The sequence below is a fragment of the Anser brachyrhynchus genome (assembly GCF_964034855.1).
Source record: "Anser brachyrhynchus genome assembly, contig: SCAFFOLD_97, whole genome shotgun sequence".
Taxonomy (NCBI): Eukaryota; Metazoa; Chordata; class Aves; order Anseriformes; family Anatidae; genus Anser; species Anser brachyrhynchus.
Genome location: NW_027663763.1, coordinates 387,834 through 415,639, shown reverse-complemented (window position 1 = coordinate 415,639; position 27,806 = coordinate 387,834).

Below are 27,806 nucleotides of genomic sequence, written 5' to 3'. Positions count from 1 at the left end.
TAGTAATATTGTAATACCGGCGGCGAGTACGGGGAGTGATAGAAGGAGTAGGATGGCGGTAATTAGTACGGATCAGACAAATAGTGGGGTTTGGTATTGTGAGAGTGCGGGGGGTTTTATGTTGATGGCTGTGGTGATAAAGTTGATGGCCCCAAGGATGGAGGAGATACCGGCTAAGTGGAGTGAGAAGATAGCCAGGTCTACTGAAGCTCCGGCGTGGGCAAGGTTACCTGCTAGGGGAGGGTAGACAGTTCAGCCTGTGCCGGCGCCAGCTTCTACAGTGGATGAGGCTAGTAGGAGGAGGAATGATGGGGGGAGGAGTCAAAAGCTTATGTTGTTTATTCGCGGGAATGCTATGTCGGGGGCACCGATTATGAGGGGGACTAATCAGTTGCCGAATCCTCCGATCATGATGGGTATGACTATAAAGAAGCTTATTACAAAGGCGTGAGCGGTAACGATTACATTGTAAATTTGGTCGTCGCCTAGGAGAGTTCCTGGTTGTCCTAGTTCTGCGCGGATTAATAGGCTGAGTGCGGTGCCGACTATTCCTGCTCATGCCCCGAAGATGAGGTACAGGGTGCCAATATCCTTATGGTTAGTGGAAAATAGTCATCGGTTGATGAAGGTGACGGGTAAGATGGCTGAGTGTTGAAGCGTTAGGCTGTAGTCCTTTTTACAGAGGTTTAATTCCTCTTCTTATCGGCTCTGTAGTGAAATTCATGTTGAGTTGCAAGCTCATCGATGCGCACTAGGGTGCGTCAGGGTCTTTGTAGGCAGAAGCCAATTGGTTTAGGCATTTAGCTGTTAACTAGAGTTTTGTGGGATCGAAGCCCATCTGTCTAGGGAGGCTTTAGCTTAATTAAAGCGTCTGACTTGCATTCAGAAGATACAGGTTAATATTCTGTAAGTCTTAATGTGCAGAAACTAAGAGGGTTTAACTCTTATTTAAGGCTTTGAAGGCCTTCGGTTTGGGGTGTTATCCTAAGTTTCTAGACAATGGCATGTATTATTGGGGACAGGGGAAGTAAGAGGATTGATAGTGAGGCAAGGACCGCAGTAGGTGTGCTTGGGGCTTTGCTAGTGTATCATTGTTTTATGTGGTTAGAGGAGTTGGGGGGAAGGGTAATTGTTGAGTGGTATGCGAGGCGTAGGTAGAAGAAGAGGCTGAGCAGTGATAGCATGGCAATTGCCATGGCTGCTGGTGTTATTTCCTGTTTAGTTAGTTCTTGGATGATAAGTCACTTTGGTATAAAGCCTGTTAATGGGGGGAGGCCTGCTAGGGATAAAAGTACTAGTATTAGGGTGGCGTTTAGCACTGGGGTTTTTGTTCATGAGGTTGTGATCATGGATAGGTTAAGGGCTTTGATTTTGTTAAGGGCTAGGAATACGGCTGATGTTATGATTGTGTATAGGTAGAAGGTAAGTAAGGCCAATTTGGGGCTGTAAACTAGGATGATGGCGATTCAGCCTAAGTGGGAGATGGACGAGAAGGCTAGGATTTTGCGTGTTTGTGTTTGGTTCAGTCCTATTCAGCCTCCTAGTGCTGTTGAGGCTAGGGCCATGGCGGTGAGTAGAGCTGGGTCGAGGGATTTGGATGTTAGTAGGAGCAGGGTTAGTGGGGGGAATTTTATGAGGGTCGAGAGTAGCAGGGCTGTTATTAGTGGCGATCCTTGTAGTACTTCTGGGAATCAGAAGTGAAATGGCACTAGGCCCAGTTTAATAGCGATTGCTGCTGTCAGTAGTAGACAGGAGGTTGGGTGGTTTATTTGTGTGATGTCTCATTGGCCGGTGACTCAGGCATTGGTTATGCTAGAGAATAGGACCAGGGCGGAAGCAGCTGCTTGGGTTAGGAAGTATTTCGTTGCGGCTTCTACTGTTCGTGGGTGGTGGGATTTGGCAATTAGGGGAATGATGGCTAGTGCGTTGATCTCCAGTCCTGTCCAGGCCAGAACTCAGTGGTTGCTGGAAATTGTGGTTGTGGTGCCCAAGATGAGGCTGAAGGTTATGATTGGGGTCGCGTAAGGGTTCATTAGTAGAGGAGGGGGTTAAACCATCATTTTCGGGGTATGGGCCCGATAGCTTGATTAGCTGACTCTACTAGAAAATAATATAAGGGAAGTATGGAGAATTTTGATTTCTCTTGTGTGGGTTCAATTCCTACTTTTCTAAGGTCAACAGGAAATGAGAGGGCTGTTATACCTCTATGTTCACTTTATCATAGTGACCCTTTGTAGTTCAGGCACATTTCCTTATGTAAGGAGGTAGGCCTGCATAGCAGATAGGTATGCTGATGTGTCAGAGGCACAGAGCTAGTGTGAGGGGTAGGAAGTTTTTTCATAGTAGGTGCATTAGTTGGTCATATCGGAATCGTGGGTATGAAGCTCGGACCCATAAGAAACCAGAAGATAGTAGGAGGACTTTTGTGGCTAGGATGACGGGGAATAGTTCTGTGGGTGGCCCTAGGGCGCTTGGGTTTAGGAATATGATGGCTGTAAGTGTATTTATTAGCATAATGTTCGCATATTCAGCTAGGAAGAATAAGGCGAAGGGTCCTGCGGCGTATTCAACGTTAAACCCTGAGACTAGCTCAGATTCACCCTCTGTGAGGTCAAAAGGAGCTCGGTTTGTCTCTGCTAGGGTGGATACGTATCATATTATTGCTAGGGGTCATGAGGAGAAAATGAAGTATAGAGGCTCCTGTGCGACGGCAAAGGAGCTGAGTGTGTAGCTTCCGCTTAGTATGATTATTGATAGCAGGATTATGGCCAGTGTCACTTCGTATGAAATGGTCTGTGCTACTGCCCGTAGGGCTCCGATTAGTGCGTATTTTGAGTTCGAGGCTCAGCCTGATCATAGGACTGAGTAGACGGCTAGGCTTGACATGGCTATTAGGAAGAGAACTCCGAGGTTTAGATCTGCTAGGGGAAATGGGAGTGGTAGTGGTGCTCAAGTGGTGAGGGCTAGGACAAGGGCTAGTATTGGTATCAGAATGAATAGAAGTGGGGAAGAGGTAGAGGGTCGGATGGGCTCTTTGGTAAATAGTTTCAGTCCGTCCGCAAATGGTTGAAGTAGGCCAAAAGGCCCGACAACGTTAGGGCCTTTGCGGGATTGTATGTAGCTTAGGATTTTCCATTCTACTAGGGTTAGGAAGGCTACGGCAATCAGGATTGGGATGATGTATAGGAGGGATATAACGAGGCAGCTTAGTGTTGTTATTTGAATCATGGGTGAAGCTAGGGAGAGGATTTGAACCTCTGGGGAAAGGGCTTAAGCCTTCTGCACTTGCCGGGCTCTGCCACTCTAGCTGGTCCTTTTCTAGGATTGAAAGTGGTGGGGGAAGGCCCTCTTCACGGTTTAGTTGGTTTCACTGCTTAGAGGGGGGGGGCGTGCTTGTGGTATTGGCCCCACTTTCCCGGTCCTTTCGTACTGGGGAGAGTGTGTCATAGATAGAAACCGACCTGGATTGCTCCGGTCTGAACTCAGATCACGTAGGACTGTTAATCGTTGAACAAACGAACCCTTAATAGCGGCTGCACCATTAGGATGTCCTGATCCAACATCGAGGTCGTAAACCCCCCTGTCGATATGGGCTCTTGAGGGGGATTGCGCTGTTATCCCTGGGGTAGCTTGGTCCATTAATCAATTATATTGGGTCTGGTCACTGTTAGCACTTTGAGGGGTAGCTCTAGGTAAAGAGGTATGGTCTTGTTTTTGGAGGATTTGTTCTCCTCCAAGGTCGCCCCAACCGAAAAATATCGACCAGGCTCTGCGATGGTAGTGGCCCCAGTGGGGTTGATTGAGGATTCGCGGTGGTCGTTGATTTTTAAGTTCCACAGGGTCTTCTCGTCTTATGTTCACATCCCCGCTTTTGCACGGGGAGATCAATTTCACTGATTATCTGTGAGAGACAGTTAAGACCTCGTTTAGCCATTCATACAAGTCTCGATTTATGGGACAATTGATTGCGCTACCTTTGCACGGTTAGGATACCGCGGCCGTTAAACCTAAGTCACCGGGCAGGCATCACCTTCAATACTTGTTTAATTTGCTGAAGGCTATGTTTTTGGTAAACAGTCGGGCCTTATTAATTTGCCGAGTTCCTTTCACAGATTTTAATCGCTCTTATAGGCGCTCCTGAGTCGGGTTAACAGGGTTAGTTAATACGTGGTCTTGTAGGGGTTTTTGTATCTGTCTAGGTCTGTTAATAATGTTTCTATGTAAGCTTGCGCCGTTAGAGGGGTGTGGCCCTGAGTTACTTATTTTAGCATTAATTCTCCTATATTCATAGGTTGACCTGTTTGTGATAAGGGAATCATCTTATTTTGGTATTTTTAGGTGGTGGAGCTTTGACGCACTCTTTTTTGATGGCTGCTTTAGGGCCCACGGTAGGATCAGTAGTAAGAATTATCCGCTAGTCGAGGTTGTGTCCTTTTTTAATGGAGCTGTCCCTCCATTAAATAGCTCTTAATCATCTCATTAGGGTTCAGGATGTCCGGTAGGGAGGATTAAGGGGGAACTTAGATTCGTTTCACAGGTAACCAGCTATCACCCAGCTCGGTTGGCTTTTCACCTCTACTGACAAGTCATCCCACTCTTTTGCAACAGAGACGGGTTCGCTCTCTTTAACTGCTTGAAAGTAGCTCGCTTGGGTTTCGGGGGGGCAAACTTTAGTTCACTTTGCTTGGTTGTTCTCGCTAAACCATGATGCAAAAGGTACAAGGGTTGATCTTTGCTGTCTGTCGCTTTGATTGTTTCACTGCTATTTCATCTTTCCCTTACGGTACTGGGGTCTCTATCGCGTCTAAGTGTCTTTTCTATCGCCTATACTAAGACTGTAAAATGCTTTAGTTTAATTAGTTTAGTAAATTCTTTAGTTTTGGTGTACTATTTGTGTGGTTGAGCTAGAGGGGGGGCTTCAAGACGATCCGGTCTAGTAGATATCTTTCAGGTGTAAGCTGAACTGGAGGGGAGGTGTAAGCTGGACTGACTGCACTGCATCCCCAGTGGTGCCAGTGCACTCTCTGGACTCACTGCACTGCATCCCCACTGGTGCCAGTGTACTCTCTGGACTCACTGCACTGCATCCCCAGTGGTGCCAGTGCACTCACTGGACTCACTGGACACATCCCCAGTGGTGCCAGTGCACTCTCTGGACTCACTGCAGTGCATCCCCAGTGGTGCCAGTGCACTCTCTGGACTCACTGCACTGCATCCCCACTGGTGCGTGTACTCTCTGGACTCACTGCAGTGCATCCCCAGTGGTGCCAGTGCACTCTCTGGACTCACTGCACTGCATCCCCAGTGGTGTCAGTGCACTCTCTGGACTCACTGAAGTGCATCCCCTGTTGTGCCAGTGCACTCTCTGGACTCAATGCACTGCATCCCCAGTGGTGCCAGTGCAATCTCTGGACTCACTGAAGTGCATCCCCAGTGGTGCCAGTGCACTCTCTGGAGTCACTGCACTGCATCCCCAGTGGTGCCAGTGCAGTCTCTGGAGTAACTGCAGTGCATCCCCACTGGTGCCAAAGCACTCTCTGGACTCCCGGCACCGCATCCCCAGTGGTGCCAGTGCACTCTCTGGACTCACTGCACTGCATCCCCAGTGGTGCCAGTGCACTCTCTGGACTCACTGCACTGCATCCCCAGTGGTGCCAGTGCACTCTCTGGACTCACTGCACTGCATCCCCAGTGGTGCCAGTGCACTCTCTGGACTCACTGAAGTGCATTCTCAGTGGTGCCAGTGCACTCTCTGGACTCACTGCAGTGCATCCCCAGTGGTGCCAGTGCACTCACTGGACTCACTGCACTGCATCCCCAGTGGTGCCAGTGCACTCTCTGGACTCACTAAACTGCATCACCAGTGGTGCCTCTGCACTCTCTGGACTCACTGCACTGCTTCCCCAGTGGTGCCAGTGTACTCACTGGACTCACTGCAGTGCATCCCCACTGGTGCCAGTGCACTCTCTGGGCTCACTGCAGTGCATCCCCAGTGGTGCCAGTGCACTCTCTGGACTCACTGCACTGCATCCCCAGTGGTGCCTGTGCGCTCTCTGGAGTCACAGCACTGCATCCCCAGTGGTGCCAGTGCAATCTCTGGACTCACTGCACTGCATCCCCAGTGGTGCCAGTGCACTCTCTGGACTCACTGAAGTGCATTCTCACTGGTGCCAGTGCACTCTCTGGACTCACTGCACTGCATCCCCAGTGGTGCCAGTGCACTCTCTGGACTCACTGAACTGCATCCCCAGTGGTGCCAGTGCACTCTCTGGACTCACTGCACTGCATCCCCAATGCTGCCAGTGCACTCTCTGGACTCACTGCACTGCATCCCTAGTGGTGCCACTGCACTCTCTGGACACACTGCAGTGCTTCCCCAGTGGTGCCAGTGCACTCTCTGGACTCACTGCACTGCATCCCCAGTGGTGCCAGTGCACTCACTGGACTCACTGCAGTGCATCCCCAGTGGTGCCAGTGCACTCTCTGGACTCACTGCACTGCATCCCCAGTGGTGCCAGTGCACTCTCTGGACTCACTGCACTGCATCCCCAGTGGTTCCAGCGCACTCTCTGGACTCACTGCACTGCATCCCCAGTGGTGCTAGTGCACTCTGTGGACTCACTGCAGTGCATCCCCAGTGGTGCCAGTGCACTCTCTGGACTCACTGAAGTGCATTCTCAGTGGTGCCAGTGCACTCTCTGGACTCACTTCAGTGCATCCCCAGTGGTGCCAGTACACTCTCTGGACTCACTGCACTGCATCCTCTGTGCTGCCAGTGCACTCTCTGGACTCACTGCAGTGCATCCCCAGTGGTTCCAGTGCACTCTCTGGGCTCACTGCAGTGCATCCGCAGTGGTGCCATTGCACTCTCTGGACTCACTGCACTGCATCTCCAGTGGTGCCAGTGCACTCTCTGGACTCACTGCACTGCATCCCCAGTGCTGCCAGTGCACTCTCTTGAGTCACTGCACTGCATCCCCTGTGGTGCAAGAGCACTCTCTGGACTCACAGCAGTGCATCACCAGTGGTGCCAGTGCACTCTCTGGACTCACTGCACTGCATCACCAGTGGTGCCAGTGCACTCTCTGGACTCACTGCACTGCATCCCCAGTGGTGCTAGTGCTCTGTGTGGACTCACTGTACTGCATCCCCAGTGGTGCCAGTGTAATCTCTGGACTCACTGCAGTGCATCACCAGTGGTGCCAGTGCACTCTCAGGACTCACTGCACTGCATCCCCAGTGGTGCCAGTGCACTCTCTGGACTCACTGCAGTGCATCCCCAGTGGTGCCAGTGCACTCTCTGGACTCACTGCACTGCATCACCACTAGTGCCAGTGCACTCTCTGGACTCACTGCACTGCATCCCCAGTGGTGCCAGTGCACTCACTGGATTCACTGCATTGCATCCCCAGTGGTGCCAGTGCACTCTCTGGACTCACTGCACTGCATCCCCAGTGGTGCCAGTGCACTCTGTGGACTCACTGTACTGCATCCCCAGTGGTGACAGTGCACTCTCTGGACTCACTGCAGTGCATCCCCAGTGGTGCCAGTGCACTCTCTGGACTCACTGCAGTGCATCCCCACTGGTGCCAGTGCACTCTCTGGACTCACTGCAGTGCATCCCCAGTGGTGCCAGTGCAGTCTCTGGAGTAACTGCAGTGCATCCCCACTGGTGCCAAAGCACTCTCTGGACTCACTGCAGTGCATCCCCAGTGGTGCCAGTGCACTCTCTGGACTCATTGAAGTGCATTCTCAGTGGTGCCAGTGCACTCTCTGGACTCACTGCAGTGCATCCCCAGTGGTGCCAGTACACTCACTGGACTCACTGCACTGCATCCCCAGTGGTGCCAGTGCACTCACTGGACTCACTGCAGTGCATCCCCAGTGGTGCCAGTGCACTCTCTGGACTCACTGCACTGCATCCCCAGTGGTGCCAGTGCGCTCTCTGGAGTCACAGCACTGCGTCCCCAGTGGTGCCAGTGCAATCTCTGGACTCACTGCACTGCATCCCCAGTGGTGCCAGTGCACTCTCTGGACTCACTGCACTGCATCCCCGGTGGTGCCAGTGCAGTCTCTGGAGTAACTGCACTGCATCCCCAGTGGTGCCAAAGCACTCTCTGGACTCCCAGCACCGCATCCCCAGTGGTGTCAGTGCACTCTCTGGACTCACTGCACTGCATCCCCAGTGGTGCCAGTGCACTCTCTGGACTCACTGCAGTGCATCCCCAGTGGTGCCAGTGCACTCTCTGGACTCACTGCAGTGCATCCCCAGTGGTGCCAGTGCACTCTCTGGACTCACTGAAGTGCATTCTCAGTGGTGCCAGTGCACTCTCTGGACTCACTGCAGTGCATCCCCAGTGTTGCCAGTATACTCACTGGACTCACTGCACTGCATCCCCAGTGGTGCCAGTGCACTCTCTGGACTGACTGCAGTGCATCCCCACTGGTGCCAGTGCACTCTCTGGGCTCACTGCAGTGCATCCCCAGTGGTGCCAGTGCACTCTCTGGACTCACTGAACTGCATCCCCAGTGGTGCCAGTGCACTCTCTGGACTCACTGCACTGCATCCCCAGTGCTGCCAGTGCACTCTCTGGACTCACTGTACTGCATCCCCAGTGGTGCCAGTGCACTCTCTGGACTCACTGCACTGCATCCCCAGTGGTGCCAGTGCACTCTCTGGACTCACTGCAGTGCATCCCCAGTGGTGCCAGTGCACTCTCTGGACTCACTGCAGTGCATCCCCAGTGGTGCCAGTGCACTCTCTGGACTCACTGAAGTGCATTCTCAGTGGTGCCAGTCCACTCTCTGGACTCACTGCAGTGCATCCCCAGTGTTGCCAGTATACTCACTGGACTCACTGCACTGCATCCCCAGTGGTGCCAGTGCACTCTCTGGACTGACTGCAGTGCATCCCCACTGGTGCCAGTGCACTCTCTGGGCTCACTGCACTGCATCCCCAGTGGTGCCAGTGCACTCTCTGGACTCACTGCACTGCATCCCCAGTGGTGCCTCTGCGCTCTCTGGAGTCACAGCACTGCATTCTCAGTGGTGCCAGTGCACTCTCTGGATTCACTGCACTGCATCCCCAGTGGTGCCAGTGCACTCTCTGGACTCACTGTACTGCATCCCCAGTGGTGCCAGTGCACTCTCTGGACTCACTGCACTGCATCCCCAGTGGTGCCAGTGCACTCTCTGGACTCACTGCAGTGCATCCCCAGTGGTGCCAGTGCACTCTCTGGACTCACTGCAGTGCATCCCCAGTGGTGCCAGTGCACTCTCTGGACTCACTGAAGTGCATTCTCAGTGGTGCCAGTCCACTCTCTGGACTCACTGCAGTGCATCCCCAGTGTTGCCAGTATACTCACTGGACTCACTGCACTGCATCCCCAGTGGTGCCAGTGCACTCTCTGGACTGACTGCAGTGCATCCCCACTGGTGCCAGTGCACTCTCTGGGCTCACTGCACTGCATCCCCAGTGGTGCCAGTGCACTCTCTGGACTCACTGCACTGCATCCCCAGTGGTGCCTCTGCGCTCTCTGGAGTCACAGCACTGCATTCTCAGTGGTGCCAGTGCACTCTCTGGACTCACTGCACTGCATCCCCAGTGGTGCCAGTGCACTCTCTGGACTCACTGAACTGCATCCCCAGTGGTGCCAGTGCACTCTCTGGACTCACTGCACTGCATCCCCAGTGCTGCCAGTGCACTCTGTGGACTCACTGTACTGCATCCCCAGTGGTGACAGTGCACTCTCTGGACTCACTGCAGTGCATCCCCAGTGGTGCCAGTGCACTCTCTGGACTCACTGCAGTGCATCCCCACTGGTGCCAGTGCACTCTCTGGACTCACTGCAGTGCATCCCCAGTGGTGCCAGTGCAGTCTCTGGAGTAACTGCAGTGCATCCCCACTGGTGCCAAAGCACTCTCTGGACTCACTGCAGTGCATCCCCAGTGGTGCCAGTGCACTCTCTGGACTCATTGAAGTGCATTCTCAGTGGTGCCAGTGCACTCTCTGGACTCACTGCAGTGCATCCCCAGTGGTGCCAGTACACTCACTGGACTCACTGCACTGCATCCCCAGTGGTGCCAGTGCACTCTCTGGACTCACTAAACTGCATCCCCAGTGGTGCCACTGCACTCTCTGGACTCACTGCACTGCTTCCCCAGTGGTGCCAGTGCACTCACTGGACTCACTGCAGTGCATCCCCACTGGTGCCAGTGCACTCACTGGACTCACTGCAGTGCATCCCCAGTGGTGCCAGTGCACTCTCTGGACTCACTGCACTGCATCCCCAGTGGTGCCAGTGCGCTCTCTGGAGTCACAGCACTGCGTCCCCAGTGGTGCCAGTGCAATCTCTGGACTCACTGCACTGCATCCCCAGTGGTGCCAGTGCACTCTCTGGACTCACTGCACTGCATCCCCGGTGGTGCCAGTGCAGTCTCTGGAGTAACTGCACTGCATCCCCAGTGGTGCCAAAGCACTCTCTGGACTCCCAGCACCGCATCCCCAGTGGTGCCAGTGCACTCTCTGGACTCACTGCACTGCATCCCCAGTGGTGCCAGTGCACTCTCTGGACTCACTGCAGTGCATCCCCAGTGGTGCCAGTGCACTCTCTGGACTCACTGCAGTGCATCCCCAGTGGTGCCAGTGCACTCTCTGGACTCACTGAAGTGCATTCTCAGTGGTGCCAGTGCACTCTCTGGACTCACTGCAGTGCATCCCCAGTGTTGCCAGTATACTCACTGGACTCACTGCACTGCATCCCCAGTGGTGCCAGTGCACTCTCTGGACTGACTGCAGTGCATCCCCACTGGTGCCAGTGCACTCTCTGGGCTCACTGCAGTGCATCCCCAGTGGTGCCAGTGCACTCTCTGGACTCACTGTACTGCATCCCCAGTGGTGCCAGTGCACTCTCTGGACTCACTGCACTGCATCCCCAGTGGTGCCAGTGCACTCTCTGGACTCACTGCAGTGCATCCCCAGTGGTGCCAGTGCACTCTCTGGACTCACTGCAGTGCATCCCCAGTGGTGCCAGTGCACTCTCTGGACTCACTGAAGTGCATTCTCAGTGGTGCCAGTCCACTCTCTGGACTCACTGCAGTGCATCCCCAGTGTTGCCAGTATACTCACTGGACTCACTGCACTGCATCCCCAGTGGTGCCAGTGCACTCTCTGGACTGACTGCAGTGCATCCCCACTGGTGCCAGTGCACTCTCTGGGCTCACTGCACTGCATCCCCAGTGGTGCCAGTGCACTCTCTGGACTCACTGCACTGCATCCCCAGTGGTGCCTCTGCGCTCTCTGGAGTCACAGCACTGCATTCTCAGTGGTGCCAGTGCACTCTCTGGACTCACTGCACTGCATCCCCAGTGGTGCCAGTGCACTCTCTGGACTCACTGAACTGCATCCCCAGTGGTGCCAGTGCACTCTCTGGACTCACTGCACTGCATCCCCAGTGCTGCCAGTGCACTCTCTGGACTCACTGCACTGCATCCCCAGTGGTGCCACTGCACTCTCTGGACTCACTGCACTGCTTCCCCAGTGGTGCCAGTGCACTCTCTGGACTCACTGCACTGCATCCCCAGTGGTGCCAGTGCACTCACTGGACTCACTGCAGTGCATCCCCAGTGGTGCCAGTGCACTCTCTGGAGTCACTGCACTGCATCCCCACTGGTTCCAGTGCACTCTCTGGACTCACTGCACTGCATCCCCAGTGGTGCCAGTGCACTCTCTGGACTCACTGCACTGCATCCCCAGTAGTGCTAGTGCACTCTGTGGACTCACTGCAGTGCATCCCCAGTGGTGCCAGTGCACTCTCTGGACTCACTGAAGTGCATTCTCAGTGGTGACAGTGCACTCTCTGGACTCACTTCAGTGCATCCCCAGTGGTGCTAGTACACTCTCTGGACTCACTGCAGTGCATCCCCAGTGGTGCCAGTGCACTCTCTGGACTCACTGCACTGCATCCCCAGTGGAGCCAGTGCACTCTCTGGACTCACTGCAGTGCATCCGCAGTGGTGCCATTGCACTCTCTGGACTCACTGCACTGCATCCCCAGTGGTGCCAGTGCACTCTCTGGACTCACTGCACTGCAACCCCAGTGCTGCCAGTGCACTCTCTTGAGTCACTGCACTGCATCCCCTGTGGTGCAAGAGCACTCTCTGGACTCACAGCAGTGCATCCCCAGTGGTGCCAGTGCAATCTCAGGACTCACTGCACTGCATCCCCAGTGGTGCCAGTGCACTCTCTGGACTCACTGCACTGCATCCCCGGTGGAGCCAGTGTACTCTCAGGACTCACTGCAGTGCATCCCCAGTGGTGCCAGTGCACTCTCTGGACTCACTGCACTGCATCCCCAGTGGTGCCAGTGCACTCTCTGGACTCACTGCACTGCACTTCAATGCTGCCAGTGCACTCTCTGGCGTCACTGCACTGCATCCCCCGTGGTGCAAGTGCACTCTCTGGACTCACTGGAGTGCATCACCTGTGGTGCCAGTGCACTCTCTGGACTCACTGCACTGCATCCCCAGTGCTGCCAGTGCACTCTCTGGACTCACTGTACTGCATCCCCAGTGGTGCTAGTGCACTGTGTGGACTCACTGTACTGCAACCCCAGTGGTGCTAGTGCAATCTCTGGACTCACCGCACTGCATCCCCAGTGGTGCCAGTGCACTCTCTGACTCACTGAAGTGCATTCTCAGTGGTGCCAGTGCACTCTCTGAACTCACTGCACTGCATTCCCAGTAGTGACAGTGCACTCTCTGGACTCACTGCAGTGCTTCCCCAGTGATGCCAGTGCACTCTTTCGAGTCACTGCAGTGCATCCCCAGTGGTGCCAGTGCACTCTCTGGACTCACTGCAGTGCATCCCCAGTGGTGCCAGTGCACTCTCTGGACTCACTGCAGTGCATCCCCAGTGGTGCCAGTGCGCTCTCTGGAGTCACAGCACTGCATCCCCAGTGGTGCCAGTGCAATCTCAGGACTCACTGCACTGCATCCCCAGTGGTGCCAGTGCACTCTCTGGACTCACTGCACTGCATCCCCGGTGGAGCCAGTGTACTCTCAGGACTCACTGCAGTGCATCCCCAGTGGTGCCAGTGCACTCTCAGGACTCACTGCACTGCATCCCCAGTGGTGCCAGTGCACTCTCTGGACTCACTGCAGTGCATCCCCAGTGGTGCCAGTGCACTCTCTGGACTCACTGCACTGCATCCCCAGTGCTGCCAGTGCACTCTCTGGACTCACTGCACTGCATCCCCAGTGGTGCCAGTGCACTCTCTGGACTCACTGAAGTGCATTCTCAGTGGTGCCAGTGCACTCTCTGGACTCACTGCAGTGCATCCCCAGTGTTGCCAGTATACTCACTGGACTCACTGCACTGCATCCCCAGTGGTGCCAGTGCAATCTCTGGACTCACTGCACTGCATCCCCAGTGCTGCCAGTGCACTCTCTGGACTCACTGCACTGCATCCCCAGTGGTGCCACTGCACTCTCTGGACTCACTGCACTGCTTCCCCAGTGGTGCCAGTGCACTCTCTGGACTCACTGCACTGCATCCCCAGTGGTGCCAGTGCACTCACTGGACTCACTGCAGTGCATCCCCAGTAGTGCTAGTGCACTCTGTGGACTCACTGCAGTGCATCCCCAGTGGTGCCAGTGCACTCTCTGGACTCACTGAAGTGCATTCTCAGTGGTGCCAGTGCACTCTCTGGACTGACTTCAGTGCATCCCCAGTGGTGCTAGTACACTCTCTGGACTCACTGCAGTGCATCTCCAGTGGTGCCAGTACACTCTCTGGACTCACTGCAGTGCATCCCCAGTGGTGCCAGTGCACTCTCTGGACTCACTGCACTGCATCCCCAGTGGAGCCAGTGCACTCTCTGGACTCACTGCAGTGCATCCCCAGTGGTGCCATTGCACTCTCTGGACTCACTGCACTGCATCCCCAATGGTGCCAGTGCACTCTCTGGACTCACTGCACTGCATCCCCAGTGCTGCCAGTGCACTCTCTTGAGTCACTGCACTGCATCCCCTGTGGTGCAAGAGCACTCTCTGGACTCACAGCACTGCATCCCCGGTGGAGCCAGTGTACTCTCAGGACTCACTGCAGTGCATCCCCAGTGGTGCCAGTGCACTCTCTGGACTCACTGCACTGCATCCCCAGTGGTGCCAGTGCACTCTCTGGACTCACTGCACTGCACTCCAATGCTGCCAGTGCACTCTCTGGACTCACTGCAGTGCATACCCGGTGGTGCCAGTGCGCTCTCTGGAGTCACAGCACTGCATCCCCAGTGGTGCCAGTGCAATCTCAGGACTCACTGCACTGCATCCCCAGTGGTGCCAGTGCACTCTCTGGACTCACTGCACTGCATCCCCGGTGGAGCCAGTGTACTCTCAGGACTCACTGCAGTGCATCCCCAGTGGTGCCAGTGCACTCTCTGGACTCACTGCACTGCATCCCCAGTGGTGCCAGTGCACTCTCTGGACTCACTGCACTGCTTCCCCAGTGGTGCCAGTGCACTCTGTGGACTCACTGCAGTGCATCCCCACTGGTGCCAGTGCACTCTCTGGGCTCACTGCAGTGCATCCCCAGTGGTGCCAGTGCACTCTCTGGACTCACTGCACTGCATCCCCAGTGGTGCCAGTGCGCTCTCTGGGGTCACAGCACTGCATCCCCAGTGGTGCCAGTGCAATCTCTGGACTCACTGCACTGCATCCCAAGTGGTGCCAGTGCACTCTCTGGACTCACTGCACCGCATCCCCAGTGGTGCCAGTGCACTCTCTGGACTCACTGCACTGCATCCCCAGTGGTGCCAGTGCACTCTCTGGACTCACTGCAGTGCATCCCCAGTGGTGCCAGTGCACTCTCTGGACTCACTGCAGTGCATCCCCAGTGGTGCCAGTGCACTCTCAGGACTCACTGAAGTGCATTCTCAGTGGTGCCAGTGCACTCTCTGGACTCACTGCAGTGCATCCCCAGTGTTGCCAGTATACTCACTGGACTCACTGCACTGCATCCCCAGTGGTGCCAGTGCACTCTCTGGACTGACTGCAGTGCATCCCCACTGGTGCCAGTGCACTCTCTGGGCTCACTGCAGTGCATCCCCAGTGGTGCCAGTGCACTCTCTGGACTCACTGCACTGCATCCCCAGTGGTGCCTCTGCGCTCTCTGGAGTCACAGCACTGCATTCTCAGTGGTGCCAGTGCACTCTCTGGACTCACTGCACTGCATCCCCAGTGGTGCCAGTGCACTCTCTGGACTCACTGAACTGCATCCCCAGTGGTGCCAGTGCACTCTCTGGACTCACTGCACTGCATCCCCAGTGGTGCCAGTGCACTCTCTGGACTCACTGCACTGCATCCCCAGTGGTGCCACTGCACTCTCTGGACTCACTGCACTGCTTCCCCAGTGGTGCCAGTGCACTCTCTGCACTCACTGCACTGCATCCCCAGTGGTGCCAGTGCACTCACTGGACTCACTGCAGTGGATCCCCAGTGGTGCCAGTGCACTCTCTGGAGTCACTGCACTGCATCCCCAGTGGTTCCAGTGCACTCTCTGGACTCACTGCACTGCATCCCCAGTGGTTCCAGCGCACTCTCTGGACTCACTGCACTGCATCCCCAGTAGTGCTAGTGCACTCTGTGGACTCACTGCAGTGCATCCCCAGTGGTGCCAGTGCACTCTCTGGACTCACTGAAGTGCATTCTCAGTGGTGCCAGTGCACTCTCTGGACTGACTTCAGTGCATCCCCAGTGGTGCCAGTACACTCTCTGGACTCACTGCAGTGCATCCCCAGTGCTGCCAGTGCACTCTCTTGAGTCACTGCACTGCATCCCCTGTGGTGCAAGAGCACTCTCTGGACTCACAGCAGTGCATCCCCAGTGGTGCCAGTGCACTCTCTGGACTCACTGCACTGCATCCCCAGTGGTGCCAGTGCACTCTCTGGACTCACTGTACTGCATCCCCAGTGGTGCTAGTGCACTGTGTGGACTCACTGTACTGCATCCCCAGTGGTGCCAGTGCAATCTCTGGACTCACTGCAGTGCATCCCCAGTGGTGCCAGTGCACTCTCTGGACTCACTGAAGTGCATTCTCAGTGGTGCCAGTGCACTCTCTGGACTCACTGCACTGCATCCCCAGTAGTGACAGTGCACTCTCTGGACTCACTGCAGTGCATCCCCAGTGCTGCCAGTGCACTCTCTGGACTCACTGCACTGCTTCCCCAGTGGTGCCAGTGCACTCTTTCGAGTCACTGCAGTGCATCCCCAGTGGTGCCAGTGCACTCTCTGGACTGACTGCAGTGCATCCCCAGTGGTGCCAGTGCACTCTCTGGACTCACTGCAGTGCATCCCCAGTGGTGCCAGTGCGCTCTCTGGAGTCACAGCACTGCATCCCCAGTGGTGCCAGTGCAATCTCAGGACTCACTGCACTGCATCCCCAGTGGTGCCAGTGCACTCTCTGGACTCACTGAACTGCATCCCCAGTGGTGCCAGTGCACTCTCTGGACTCACTGCACTGCATCCCCAGTGCTGCCAGTGCACTCTCTGGACTCACTGCACTGCATCCCCAGTGGTGCCAGTGCACTCTCTGGACTCACTGCAGTGCATCCCCAGTGGTGCCAGTGCACTCTCTGGAGTCACTGCACTGCATCCCCAGTGGTTCCAGTGCACTCTCTGGACTCACTGCACTGCATCCCCAGTAGTGCTAGTGCACTCTGTGGACTCACTGCAGTGCATCCCCAGTGGTGCCAGTGCACTCTCTGGACTCACTGAAGTGCATTCTCAGTGGTGCCAGTGCACTCTCTGGACTCACTTCAGTGCATCCCCAGTGGTGCTAGTACACTCTCTGGACTCACTGCAGTGCATCCCCAGTGGTGCCAGTGCACTCTCTGGACTCACTGCACTGCATCCCCGGTGGAGTCAGTGTACTCTCAGGACTCACTGCACTGCACTCCAATGCTGCCAGTGCACTCTCTGGCGTCACTGCACTGCATCCCCCGTGGTGCAAGTGCACTCTCTGGACTCACTGGAGTGCATCACCTGTGGTGCCAGTGCACTCTCTGGACTCACTGCACTGCATCCCCAGTGCTGCCAGTGCACTCTCTGGACTCACTGTACTGCATCCCCAGTGGTGCTAGTGCACTGTGTGGACTCACTGTACTGCAACCCCAGTGGTGCTAGTGCAATCTCTGGACTCACTGCACTGCATCCCCAGTGGTGCCAGTGCACTCTCTGGACTCACTGAAGTGCATTCTCAGTGGTGCCAGTGCACTCTCTGAACTCACTGCACTGCATCCCCAGTAGTGACAGTGCACTCTCTGGACTCATTGCAGTGCATCCCCAGTGGTGCCAGTGCACTCTCTGGACTCACTGCACTGCTTCCCCAGTGGTGCCAGTGCACTCTCTGGACTCACTGCACTGCATCCCCAGTGGTGCCAGTGCACTCTCTGGACTCACTGCACTGCATCTCCAGTGGTGCCACTGCACTCTCTGGACTCACTGCACTGCTTCCCCAGTGGTGCCAGTGCACTCTCTGGACTCACTGCACTGCATCCCCAGTGGTGCCAGTGCACTCACTGGACTCACTGCAGTGCATCCCCAGTGGTGCCAGTGCACTCTCTGGAGTCACTGCACTGCATCCCCAGTGGTTCCAGTGCACTCTCTGGACTCACTGCACTGCATCCCCAGTGGTTCCAGCGCACTCTCTGGACTCACTGCACTGCATCCCCAGTAGTGCTAGTGCACTCTGTGGACTCACTGCAGTGCATCCCCAGTGGTGCCAGTGCACTCTCTGGACTCACTGAAGTGCATTCTCAGTGGTGCCAGTGCACTCTTTGGACTGACTTCAGTGCATCCCCAGTGGTGCTAGTACACTCTCTGGACTCACTGCAGTGCATCTCCAGTGGTGCCAGTACACTCTCTGGACTCACTGCAGTGCATCCCCAGTGGTGCCAGTGCACTCTCTGGACTCACTGCACTGCATCCCCAGTGGAGCCAGTGCACTCTCTTGACTCACTGCAGTTCATCCGCAGTGGTGCCATTGCACTCTCTGGACTCACTGCACTGCATCCCCAGTGGTGCCAGTGCACTCTCTGGACTCACTGCACTGCATCCCCAGTGCTGCCAGTGCACTCTCTTGAGTCACTGCACTGCATCCCCTGTGGTGCAAGAGCACTCTCTGGACTCACAGCAGTGCATCCCCAGTGGTGCCAGTGCAATCTCAGGACTCACTGCAGTGCATCCCCAGTGGTGCCAGTGCACTCTCTGGACTCACTGAAGTGCATTCTCAGTGGTGCCAGTGCACTCTCTGGACTCACTGCAGTGCATCCCCAGTGTTGCCAGTGCACTCTCTGGACTCACTGCACTGCATCCCCAGTGGTGCCAGTGCACTCTCTGGACTCACTGCACTGCATCCCCAGTGGTGCCAGTGCACTCTCTGGACTGACTGCAGTGCATCCCCACTGGTGCCAGTGCACTCTCTGGGCTCACTGCAGTGCATCCCCAGTGGTGCCAGTGCACTCTCTGGACTCACTGCACTGCATCCCCAGTGGTGCCTCTGCGCTCTCTGGAGTCACAGCACTGCATTCTCAGTGGTGCCAGTGCACTCTCTGGACTCACTGCACTGCATCCCCAGTGGTGCCAGTGCACTCTCTGGACTCACTGAACTGCATCCCCAGTGGTGCCAGTGCACTCTCTGGACTCACTGCACTGCATCCCCAGTGGTGCCAGTGCACTCTCTGGACTCACTGCACTGCATCCCCAGTGGTGCCACTGCACTCTCTGGACTAACTGCACTGCTTCCCCAGTGGTGCCAGTGCACTCTCTGCACTCACTGCACTGCATCCCCAGTGGTGCCAGTGCACTCACTGGACTCACTGCAGTGGATCCCCAGTGGTGCCAGTGCACTCTCTGGAGTCACTGCACTGCATCCCCAGTGGTTCCAGTGCACTCTCTGGACTCACAGCACTGCATCCCCAGTGGTTCCAGTGCACTCTCTGGACTCACTGCACTGCATCCCCAGTAGTGCTAGTGCACTCTGTGGACTCACTGCAGTGCATCCCCAGTGGTGCCAGTGCACTCTCTGGACTCACTGAAGTGCATTCTCAGTGGTGCCAGTGCACTCTCTGGACTGACTTCAGTGCATCCCCAGTGGTGCCAGTACACTCTCTGGACTCACTGCAGTGCATCCCCAGTGCTGCCAGTGCACTCTCTTGAGTCACTGCACTGCATCCCCTGTGGTGCAAGAGCACTCTCTGGACTCACAGCAGTGCATCCCCAGTGGTGCCAGTGCACTCTCTGGACTCACTGCACTGCATCCCCAGTGGTGCCAGTGCACTCTCTGGACTCACTGTACTGCATCCCCAGTGGTGCTAGTGCACTGTGTGGACTCACTGTACTGCATCCCCAGTGGTGCCAGTGCAATCTCTGGACTCACTGCAGTGCATCCCCAGTGGTGCCAGTGCACTCTCTGGACTCACTGAAGTGCATTCTCAGTGGTGCCAGTGCACTCTCTGGACTCACTGCACTGCATCCCCAGTAGTGACAGTGCACTCTCTGGACTCACTGCAGTGCATCCACACTGCTGCCAGTGCACTCTCTGGACTCACTGCACTGCTTCCCCAGTGGTGCCAGTGCACTCTTTCGAGTCACTGCAGTGCATCCCCAGTGGTGCCAGTGCACTCTCTGGACTCACTGCACTGCATCCCCAGTGCTGCCAGTGCACTCTCTGGACTCACTGCACTGCATCACCTGTGGTGCCAGTGCACTCTCTGGACTCACTGCACCGCATCCGCAGTGGTGCCAGTGCACTCTCTAGAGTCACTGCGCTGCATCCCCAGTTGTGCCAGTGCACTCTCTGGACTCACTGTAGCGCATCCCCAGTGGTGCCAGTGCACTCTCTGGTGACTGCAGTGCATCCCCAGTGGTGCCAGTGCACTCTCTGGACTCGCGTCACTGCATCCCCAGTGGTGCCAGTGCACTCTCTGGACTCACTGAAGTGCATCCCCAGTGGTGCCAGTGCACTCTCTGGACTCACTGCAGTGCATTCCCGGTGGTGCCAGTGCACTCTCTGGACTCACTGCACTGCATCCCCAGTGGTGCTAGTGTACTCTGGACTCACTGCAGTGCATCCCCGGTGGTGACAGTGCACTCTCTGGACTCACTGCACTGCATCCCCAGTGGTGCCAGTGCACTCTCTAGACTCACTGCACTGCATCCCCAGTGGTGCCAGTGCACTCTCTGGACTCACCGCACTGCACCCTGAGTGGTGCCAGTGCACTCTCTGGACTCACAGCAATGCATCCCCAGTGGTGCCAGTGCACTCTCTAGAGTCACTGCGCTGCATCCCCAGTGGTGCCAGTGCACTCTCTGGACTCACTGTACTGCATCCCCAGTGGTGCCAAAGCACTCTCTGGACTCCCGCTACCGCATCCCCAGTGGTTCCAGTGCACTCTCTGGACTCACTGCACTGCATCCCCAGTGGTGCCAGTGCACTCTCTGGACTCACTGCACCGCATCCCCAGTGGTGCCTGTGCACTCTCTGGAGTGACTGCAGTGCATCCCCAGTGGTGCCAGTGCACTCTCTGGACTCGCGTCAATGCATCCCCAGTGGTGCTAATGCACTCTGGACTCACTGCACTGCATCCCGAGTGGTGCCAGTGCACTCTCTGGACTCACTGCACTGCATCCCCAGTGGTGCCATTGCACTCTCTGGACTCACTGCAGTGCATCCCTATTGGTGCCAGTGCTCTCTCTGGACTCACTTCACTGCATCCCCAGTGGTGCCAGTGAACTCTCTGGACTCACTGCACTACATCCACAGTGGTGCCAGTGCACTCTCTGGACTCACTGAACTGCATCCCCAGTGGTGCCAGTGCACTCTCTGGACTCACTGCACTGCATCCCCAGTGGTGCCAGTGCACTCTCTGGACTCACTGCACTGCATCCCCAGTGGTGCCACTGCACTCTCTGGACTAACTGCACTGCTTCCCCAGTGGTGCCAGTGCACTCTCTGCACTCACTGCACTGCATCCCCAGTGGTGCCAGTGCACTCACTGGACTCACTGCAGTGGATCCCCAGTGGTGCCAGTGCACTCTCTGGAGTCACTGCACTGCATCCCCAGTGGTTCCAGTGCACTCTCTGGACTCACAGCACTGCATCCCCAGTGGTTCCAGTGCACTCTCTGGACTCACTGCACTGCATCCCCAGTAGTGCTAGTGCACTCTGTGGACTCACTGCAGTGCATCCCCAGTGGTGCCAGTGCACTCTCTGGACTCACTGAAGTGCATTCTCAGTGGTGCCAGTGCACTCTCTGGACTGACTTCAGTGCATCCCCAGTGGTGCCAGTACACTCTCTGGACTCACTGCAGTGCATCCCCAGTGCTGCCAGTGCACTCTCTTGAGTCACTGCACTGCATCCCCTGTGGTGCAAGAGCACTCTCTGGACTCACAGCAGTGCATCCCCAGTGGTGCCAGTGCACTCTCTGGACTCACTGCACTGCATCCCCAGTGGAGCCAGTGCACACTCTGGAATCACTGTACTGCATCCCCAGTGGTGCTAGTGCACTGTGTGGACTCACTGTACTGCATCCCCAGTGGTGCCAGTGCAATCTCTGGACTCACTGCAGTGCATCCCCAGTGGTGCCAGTGCACTCTCTGGACTCACTGAAGTGCATTCTCAGTGGTGCCAGTGCACTCTCTGGACTCACTGCAGTGCATCCCCAGTGGTGCCAGTGCACTCTTTCGAGTCACTGCAGTGCATCCCCAGTGGTGCCAGTGCACTCTCTGGACTCACTGCAGTGCATCCCCAGTGGTGCCAGTGCACTCTCTGGACTCACTGCAGTGCATCCCCAGTGGTGCCAGTGCGCTCTCTGGAGTCACAGCACTGCATCCCCAGTGGTGCCAGTGCAATCTCAGGACTCACTGCACTGCATCCCCAGTGGTGCCAGTGCACTCTCTGGACTCACTGCACTGCACTCCAATGCTGCCAGTGCACTCTCTGGCGTCTCTGCACTGCATCCCCAGTGGTGCAAGTGCACTCTCTGGACTCACTGGAGTGCATCACCTGTGGTGCCAGTGCACTCTCTGGACTCACTGCACTGCATCCCCAGTGCTGCCAGTGCACTCTCTGGACTCACTGCACTGCATCACCTGTGGTGCCAGTGCACTCTCTGGACTCACTGCACCGCATCCGCAGTGGTGCCAGTGCACTCTCTAGAGTCACTGCGCTGCATCACCAGTTGTGCCAGTGCACTCTCTGGACTCACTGTAGCGCATCCCCAGTGGTGCCAGTGCACTCTCTGGTGACTGCAGTGCATCCCCAGTGGTGCCAGTGCACTCTCTGGACTCACTGCAGTGCATTCCCGGTGGTGCCAGTGCACTCTCTGGACTCACTGCACTGCATCCCCAGTGGTGCCAGAGCACTCTCTGGACTCACTGCAGTGCATCCCCAGTGGTGCCAGTGCAGTCTCTGGACTCACTGCACTGCATCCCCAGTGGTGCCAGAGCACTCTCTGGACTCACTGCACTGCATCCCCAGTGGTGCCAGTGCACTCTCTGGACTCACTGCACCGCATCCCCAGTGGTGTCAGTGCACTCTCTGGACTCAGTGCACTGCATCCCCAGTGGTGCCAGTGCACTCTCTGGACTCACTGCAGTGCATCCCCAGTGGTGCCAGTGCACTCTCTGGACTCACTGCACTGCATCACCAGTGGTGCCAGTGCAATCTCTGGACTCACTGTAGTGCATCCCCAGTGGTGCCAGTGCACTCTCTGGACTCACTGCAGTGCATCCCCAGTGGTGCCAGTGCACTCTCTGGACTCACTGCAGTGCATCCCCAGTGGCGCCAGTGCACTCTCTGGACTCACTGCACTGCATCCCCAGTGGTGCCAGTGCACTCTCTGCACTCACTGCACTGCATTCCCAGTGGTGCCAGTGAAGTCTCTGGACTCACTGCACTGCATCCCCAGTGGTGCCAGTGCACTCTCTGGACTCACTGCACTGCATCCCCAGTGGTGCCAGTGAAGTCTTTGGACTCACTGCACTGCATCCCCAGTGGTGCCAGTGCACTCTGTGGAGTCACTGAAGTGCATCCCCAGTGGTGCCAGTGCACTCTCTGGACTCACTGCACTGCATGTCCAGTGGTGCCAGTGCACTCTCTGGACTCACTGTACTGCATCCCCACTGGTGCCAGTGCACTATGTGGACTCACTGTACTGCATCCCCAGTGGTGACAGTGCACTCTCTGGACTAACTGCACTGCATCCCCAGTATTGCCAGTGCACTCTCTGGACTCACTGCAGTGCATCCCCAGTGGTGCCAGTGCACTCTCTGGACTCACTGTACTGCATCACCAGTGGTGCCAGTGCACTCTCTGGACTCACTGCAGTGCATCACCAGTGGTGCCAGTGCACTCTCTGGACTCACTGCAGTGCATACCCAGTGGCGCCAGTGCACTCTCTGGACTCACTGCACTGCATCCCCAGTGGTGCCAGTGCACTCTCTGCACTCACTGCACTGCATCCCCACTGCTGCCAGTGCACTCTCTGGACTCACTGCACTGCATCCCCAGTGGTGCCAGTGAACTCTCTGGACTCACTGCACTGCATCCCCAGTGGTGCCAGTGCACTCTCTGGAGTCACTGAAGTGCATCCCCAGTGGTGCCAGTGCACTCTCTGGACTCACTGCACTGCATCCCCAGTGGTGCCAGTGTACTCTCTGGAGTCACTGCACTGCAGGCCCAGTGGTACCAGTGCACTCACTGGACTCACTGTACTGCATCACCAGTGGTGCCAGTGCACTCTCTGGACTCACTGCACTGCATCCCCAGTGGTTCCAGTGCATTCACTGGACTCACTGTACTGCATCTCAAGTGGTGCCAGTGCACTCTCTGGACTCACTGCACTGCATCCCCAGTGGTGCCAGTGAGCTCTCTGGACTCACTGCACTGCATCCCCAGTGGTGCCAGTGTACTCACAGGATTCACTGCACTGCATCCCCAGTGGTGCTAGTGCATTCTCTGGACTCACTGCAGTGCATCCCCAGTGGTGCCAGTGCACTCTCTGGACTCACTGCAGTGCATTCTCAGTGGTTCCAGTGCACTCTCTGGGCTCACTGAAGTGCATCCCCAGTGGTGCCAGTACACTCACTGGACTCACTGCACTGCATCCCCAGTGGTGCCAGTGCACTCTCTGGACTCACTGTAGTGCATCCCCAGTGGTGCCAGTGCACTCTCTGGACTCACTGCAGTGCATCCCCAGTGGTGCCAGTGCACTCTCTGGACTCACTGCACTGCATCCCCAGTGGTGCCAGTGAAGTCTTTGGACTCACTGCACTGCATCCCCAGTGGTGCCAGTGCACTCTGTGGAGTCACTGAAGTGCATGTCCAGTGGTGCCAGTGCACTCTCTGGACTCACTGTACTGCATCCCCACTGGTGCCAGTGCACTATGTGGACTCACTGTACTGCATCCCCAGTGGTGACAGTGCACTCTCTGGACTAACTGCAATGCATCCCCAGTTGTGCCAGTGCATTCTCTGGACTCACTGCAGTGCATCCCCAGTGGTGCCAGTGCAGTCTCAGGACTCACTGCACTGCATCCCCAGTGGTGCCACTGCACTCTCTGGACTCACTGCACTGCATCCCCAGTGGTGTCAGTGCACTCTCTGGACTCACTGAAGTGCATACCCAGTTGTGCCAGTGCACTCTCTGGACTCAATGCACTGCATCCCCAGTGGTGCCAGTGCACTCTCTGGACTCAGTGCACTGCATCCCCAGTGGTGCCAGTGCAATCTCTGGACTCACTGTAGTGCATCCCCAGTGGTGCCAGTGCACTCTCTGGACTCACTGCACTGCATGCCCAGTGGTGCCAGTGCACTCTCTGGACTCACTGTACTGCATTCCCACTGGTACCAGTGCACTCTGTGGACTCACTGTAGTGCATCCCCAGTGGTGCCAGTGCACTCTCTGGACTCACTGAAGGGCATCCCCAGTGGTGCCAGTGCACTCTCTGGACTCACTGCACTGCATCCCCAGTGGTGCCAGTGCACTCTCTGGACTCACTGCAGTGCATCTCCAGTGGTGCCAGTGCACTCTCTGGACTCACTGAAGTGCATTCTCAGTGGTGCCAGTGCACTCTCTGGGCTCACTGAAGTGCATCCCCAGTGGTGCCAGTACACTCTCTGGACTCACTGCACTGCATCACCAGTGGTGCCAGTGCACTCTCTGGACTCACTGTAGTGCATCCCCAGTGGTGCCAGTGCACTCTCTGGACTCACTGCAGTGCATCCCCAGTGGTGCCAGTGCACTCTCTGGACTCACTGCACTGCATCCCCAGTGGTGCCAGTGAAGTCTTTGGACTCACTGCACTGCATCCCCAGTGGTGCCAGTGCACTCTGTGGAGTCACTGAAGTGCATGTCCAGTGGTGCCAGTGCACTCTCTGGACTCACTGAACTGCATCCCCACTGGTGCCAGTGCACTATGTGGACTCACTGTACTGCATCCCCAGTGGTGACAGTGCACTCTCTGGACTAACTGCAATGCATCCCCAGTGGTGCCAGTGCACTCTCTGGACTCACTGCAGTGCATCCCCAGTTGTGCCAGTGCACTCTCTGGTCTCACTGCAGTGCATCCCCAGTGGTGCCAGTGCAGTCTCTGGACTCACTGCACTGCATCCCCAGTGGTGCCAGTGCACTGTCTGGACTCACTGCAGTGCATCCCCAGTGGTGTCAGTGCACTCTCTGGACTCACTGTACTGCACCCCCAGTGGTGCCAGTGCACTCACTGGACTGACTGCACTGCAGCCCCAGTGGTGCCAGTGCGCTCTCTGGAGTCACAGCACTGCATCCCCAGTGGTGCCAGTGCACTCACTGGACTCACTGCACTGCATCACAGGTGGTGCCAGTGCACTCTCTGGACTCACTGCAGTGAATCCCCGGTGGTGCCAGTGTACTCTCTTCAGTCACTGCACTGCATCCCCAGTGGTGCCAGTGCACTCACTGGACTGCATCCCCAGTGGTGCCAGTGCACTCTCTGGACTCACTGCACTGCATCCCCAGTGCTGCCAGTGAACTCTCTGGACTCACTGCAGTGCATCCCCAGTGGTGCCAGAGCACTCTCTGGACTCACTGCACTGCATCCCCAGTGGTGCCACTGCACTCTCTGGACTCACTGCACTGCATCCCCAGTGATGTCAGTGCACTCTCTGGACTCACTGAAGTGCATACCCAGTTGTGCCAGTGCACTCTCTGGACTCACTGCAGTGCATCCCCAGTGGTGCCAGTGCACTCTCTGGACTCACTGCACTGCATCCCCAGTGGTGCCAGTGAAGTCTTTGGACTCACTGCACTGCATCCCCAGTGGTGCCAGTGCACTCTGTGGAGTCACTGAAGTGCATGTCCAGTGGTGCCAGTGCACTCTCTGGACTCACTGTACTGCATCCCCACTGGTGCCAGTGCACTATGTGGACTCACTGTACTGCATCCCCAGTGGTGACAGTGCACTCTCTGGACTAACTGCAATGCATCCCCAGTGGTGCCAGTGCACTCTCTGGACTCACTGCAGTGCATCCCCAGTGGTGCCAGTGCACTCTCTGGTCTCACTGCAGTGCATCCCCAGTGGTGCCAGTGCACTCTCTGGACTCACTGCACTGCATCCCCAGTGGTGCCAGTGCACTCTCTGGACTCACTGCTGTGCATCCCCAGTGGTGTCAGTGCACTCTCTGGACTCACTGACTGCACCCCCAGTGGTGCCAGTGCACTCACTGGACTGACTGCACTGCATCCCCAGTGGTGCCAGTGCGCTCTCTGGAGTCACAGCACTGCATCCCCAGTGGTGCCAGTGCACTCACTGGACTCACTGCACTGCATCACAGGTGGTGCCAGTGCACTCTCTGGACTCACTGCAGTGAATCCCCGGTGGTGCCAGTGTACTCTCTGCAGTCACTGCACTGCATCCCCAGTGGTGCCAGTGCACTCACTGGACTGCATCCCCAGTGGTGCCAGTGCACTCTCTGGACTCACTGCACTGCATCCCCAGTGGTGCCAGTGTACTCTCTGGACTCACTGCACTGCATCCCCAGTGGTGACAGTGCACTCTCTGGACTCACTGCAGTGCATCCCCAGTGGTGCCAGAGCACTCTCTGGACTCACTGCACTGCATCCCCAGTGGTGCCACTGCACTCTCTGGACTCACTGCACTGCATCCCCAGTGGTGTCAGTGCACTCTCTGGACTCACTGAAGTGCATACCCAGTTGTGCCAGTGCACTCTCTGGACTCAATGCACTGCATCCCCAGTGGTGCCAGTGCACTCTCTGGACTCAGTGCACTGCATCCCCAGTGGTGCCAGTGCAATCTCTGGACTCACTGTAGTGCATCCCCAGTGGTGCCAGTGCACTCTCTGGACTCACTGCAGTGCATCCCCAGTGGTGCCAGTGCACTCTCTGGACTCACTGTACTGCATCACCAGTGGTGCCAGTGCACTCTCTGGACTCACTGCACTGCATCCCCAGTGGTGCCAGTGCACTCTCTGGACTCATTGCACTGCATCCCCAGTGGTGCCAGTGCACTCTCTGGAGTCACTGAAGTGCATCCCCAGTGGTGCCAGTGCACTCTCTGGACTCACTGCACTGCATCCCCAGTGGTGCCAGTGCACTCTGTGGAGTCACTGAAGTGCATGTCCAGTGGTGCCAGTGCACTATGTGGACTCACTGTACTGCATCCCCACTGGTGCCAGTGCACTATGTGGACTCACTGTACTGCATCCCCAGTGGTGACAGTGCACTCTCTGGACTAACTGCAATGCATCCCCAGT